General features: G+C 36.2%; 1 long non-coding RNA gene across 2 annotated transcripts; it reads right to left on the reverse strand.

Moving 5' to 3' along the window:
- Nucleotides 1–391: 391 nt before the first annotated feature.
- On the reverse strand, nucleotides 392–2565 carry LOC110926792. 2 transcript variants are annotated; one of them, XR_002585397.1, is made up of 2 exons: nucleotides 2526–2565; nucleotides 392–573 (listed from the first exon to the last, which is right to left on the reverse strand). It is a non-coding gene; the product is annotated as an uncharacterized LOC110926792 (long non-coding RNA). The 2 variants fall into 2 exon arrangements; XR_004866598.1 differs by lacking the exon at nucleotides 2526–2565 and adding an exon at nucleotides 665–767.
- Nucleotides 2566–4475: the final 1910 nt, after the last annotated feature.

The raw sequence follows: 4475 nt of genomic DNA on the forward strand, positions 1-4475 counted from the left end.
CCCCTTCCTTTTTCTTTTGACATCGGTACTCATACATATTAGTATTGTGTACCTGGGGTTAATTTGCCTATTTGCACCTTCGCCCGCCTTAGCGTTCATCCTATTCTGCATTCACGGATCACCCTCTTCAAACTCTTAAGCTTACCTTGCACATAACATACTATTAGTTTCCTTCAAATACATAATCTAATACATACTTACATTCGCTTTTGCATTTAGGCCTCGATCGAGTCTTGGATTGTACGGGTTCTTGGTCACGAGAGCACACCGGTTTGAGTTCAAGTATTCACCTCCTTTTACTTGATTCTCTCAAACCAGGGCTCTGATACCAACTTGTTACACCCTAATTCGTATTTGACAAAAAGTCACAGCGGGAACTCGTGCCATAAAATTTCTTTCATTATTAACGTCATGACTTACTTGAAAGTACGTTTTAATATGTATCTTTTACAAAAAAATAAAGCATAAGCCCTGATTACTAATAATACATATTCAGTTATTCCCGTACAATCTAGCTTGTGACTCGCTCTTCGAGCTCTATTCCTCGTGATAACCACCCGTGATTCGTACAACCTGCACTCACCACATACATTCATCACATTAGTATACAATACATAAACAAGACTCAATACATGTACACTTTCCATTCAGCTTTCTCTCTAACTTTAAGCATATCATTAGCGTATCCATTCCCTTGTGAGTCTTCAATAATGTACCTGCGTAAATCTTCGTTTTCCAGGTACATGATTAATATCATTAACACTTAACGTATCCGAAATCATACTTACATATACTCTTGCATACATCCATACCTCAATACATACATGCCTACACTCATACGTATCTTCATATATTCATAAATACACTTCTACATATGTACCTACATTCATACGTCTCTACATTCATGCCTACGATCACACGTACTCCCATACATACACAAATACACATTTGCATACATACATACATTTCTACGCCTTCACATATATACATACTATCAAACGTATCTTCATATATACATAAATACGCTTCTACATACGTACCTACATTCATACGTCTCTACATTCATGCCTACGATCACACGTACTCCCATACATACACAAATACACATTTGCATACATACGTACATTTCTACGCCTTCACATATATACATACTATCATACGTATCTTCATATATACATAAATACGCTTCTACATACATACCTACATTCATACGTCTCTACATTCATGCATACATACACATCTACATACGGACATACCTCTCCTACATCTTTACATCCACGCATATGCTCATACATATCTTTATGCATACGTACATACACCTCTACATACATACATACCCTTCCTACATCGTTACGTACATGCATACACTCGTACATATCTTTATACATGCATACATACACATCTACATACGTACATACTTTAACGAACACGTACTAGATCACGCGTACCTCTTACATAATCATACATTATTAACATGGGTCTTAGACTTAGCTTTATAGCCCATAAACATCTATGGAACCATCAAAATCATGTTTGGAAGGTCCACCATAGTCCACGGATATCAAACCGAAGCCCACGGTACATAAATTAACTTAAATAACAAGATTTCAGCTTTTGGGACTTGGGAAGGCCGTCGCCGACGCCCCTAGGGCCGTCGGCGACGGGCCTTGCATTTACCCGTAGCCCAAAAACCCGTAGCCAGGTAATTAACCCGTCAGCACAAAAACTGATTTTCCCTTGCCCGTCGGCGACGGCCCCCTACCCGTCGGCGACGCCCTCTAGTTTTTGCAGTTTTCTGCAGGTTCGTTTCGTCGTCCGTACGCACTAAAACGCGCGTAACTTTTGAACCGTTTACCCGTTTGACCTCCCGTTTCTTCCTACATGCTTGTAAATTCACATTCTATCATATGAACTTAAAATCCCATATCCGGATTAAGGAAATTCTTAACTTACACGCTATCGCCTTATCATTCATTTATGATTTATTCGACCCGTTCATGCCTTCATCCACAAAACTTGTTTGTTTGACCAAGACTTCTTATGAACCTAATAATGTCAACATTGTATATCATACAAGATTAAATTCTCAGATGTCTTGCATCCTCTTGACCCATTTTCGCTCAAGAGCTTATTTTGACCCGTTAAGGGTATTTGCGCATTTTAAGGTCTTTAGCTTACGACAACCATACTTCTCGCTTTCTTGCTTTTTCAAAACATTCATTTAATCAAATAGCTTGTTTGTAATCAACTTTTAAGACCATTTGCTTGTTTTACCCATCAAGGGCGTTTTTGTCAACTTTGCTCTACCCTCAACAACAAAGGACTCCCTTGCATAAGTAACCAATCCTACTACTTAGCTACAGTTCTTAATCACACATACCTCGCTCGGATCAAAACTAAGATCCGTTTAATACTTCATCGGTCTCATACAATTCTTTCCTACTTGACCTCGATCATCATACTTAATTAAATTGCACATAACTTTACATAAACAACTAAGAAGTGATTACAAAAAAATCACTTACCTCGTGCGTCCATGTTCATACTCGTTTCCTCGCCACTTTTGACCCGTTAGCCTTCCGTGCTTGATTCCGTCTCGACATGATTCCTATACTTCCATGTCATCGAAATCACATTCTTATTAGCATACATAATTGTACATGTTAACGATCATATCGATCGCATAATTCCTATTTGACTTTCATTAGTTACTTCTAGCAAGCATAATACATGTGACCAAATTCATATCATTTCAAACTCATGTAAACCATCATGTCATCGCATTAAACACACATTCGTCAAACACGCTCCATATAACTTACCTTAATCTTACAATTATGACAACTCGTCTAACCATCCTTCTTATACACGGTTGACTTTTAGAAGTCAACGGTTCATTTAGTTTAACTTTCGACCTATCATTATATACCCGCAACATCATAATCGACTATACGGACGACAATACATACATTTTATCATACGATTGGGGTGCGTACCATCTTTTAAGCATAACGTACAATTAATTCATGCACACTCTTCTAAACTCATACATAGTTCATCAAATCCTTCTACTAATCAACATGTGGTATTTAAAATTTAAACATCATACATATTATCATCACATTTTGTTCACTTCATCTAACAACAATTCACCATTTCTCATCCAATTTCTTTAAACACTCACACACATGTATGATTCCAAACATTGTTAACATAAGTAAATCATCGATTTACATTACATCATCTAAAACCCACTTCATAACTACTTATTAATCACTTACAAGTGATCTAATCTTAAGTTCTTCATAATTTCATCATACTTTTGATATGTGTACTACCTTGTAAGCATAGTGTACAACTAGTTCATGCATATCCTTCTAATCTCATACATAATTCATCAATTTCTTCCTTCTAATCAACATGAATCATACATGCATAAACATCAAACATACTAGTATCACATTTCTTTCAATTCCCCTCATAAGAATCCATCTTACAAATCAAAATACATCAATTTTAAGCAAGAATTTAGACATAGATGATTTATCCATGTCATCATCTTCACCATAACAAACGGGCTTCACCCTTAAACATCAAATTAACCTAAACCATGCATAATCCATGTTCCAAATTATGAATCTAACACATACTCATGCTCAATTTTATACCAATTCATGATCTACAACATAACCCACTTCGTGGGTAATCATCAAATCTAGAATCTAAGGCATACCTTATGATCCCCTAGTGTAGTTGATCACAAATTTGCGTTCGGTTCTGAATTTGAGCTTCATTTATCCTTCCAATTTGATGAAAAGGATGAAGCTAGGGTTCTTGGCTCCATGGGAGCGTCCTGCTCATTCTCGAACACACGATATGTGTGTTTGTGTGTGAGAGTTTTGTTATTTAGTAACTTAACTTTCATCTTGTTCCATTTGGCCCCTCATCTTTGTCACTTAACATAAATTGCACTATTTTGGTCATTTAAGACTTTTAACTACACACTTAACTAGGTTAATTAGCCTAGTTAGTTATTTCATACTAAGTTATATAGGAACATACGACAAGTATAAACATTCGGGTTTTGGGGTGTTACAAGTCTACCCCCCTTAAATAAGGTTTCGTCCCCGAAACCTTTCTCATTTCCTCTTACACACACACACATTTATGTTTGACTTAATAGTCACATCAAGAGTTCTAACATAATCATCAACAATTTAGCAGTTAGCATATTTCATTCGAACATTCATTAGATGATTATTCGTCTATAATCCTTTTACAACTTCTTATGTACATGCTATTACACATTCCATGTTTCATTCCTTAAGGTTACTTATTTTGCCTATCTTTGTAGTTTGACCTCTTAAGGTAAACTGACTTTTCTTACTTATCATAGATGCTTTGGGGTACACATTCGTACTTCCTTACATTCATGCTTACTTATAAAGGCATTCATTACATCCTTTTTATGTTTT

This window comes from Helianthus annuus, chromosome 9, assembly GCF_002127325.2.
Source record: "Helianthus annuus cultivar XRQ/B chromosome 9, HanXRQr2.0-SUNRISE, whole genome shotgun sequence".
Lineage (NCBI taxonomy): Eukaryota > Viridiplantae > Streptophyta > Magnoliopsida > Asterales > Asteraceae > Helianthus > Helianthus annuus.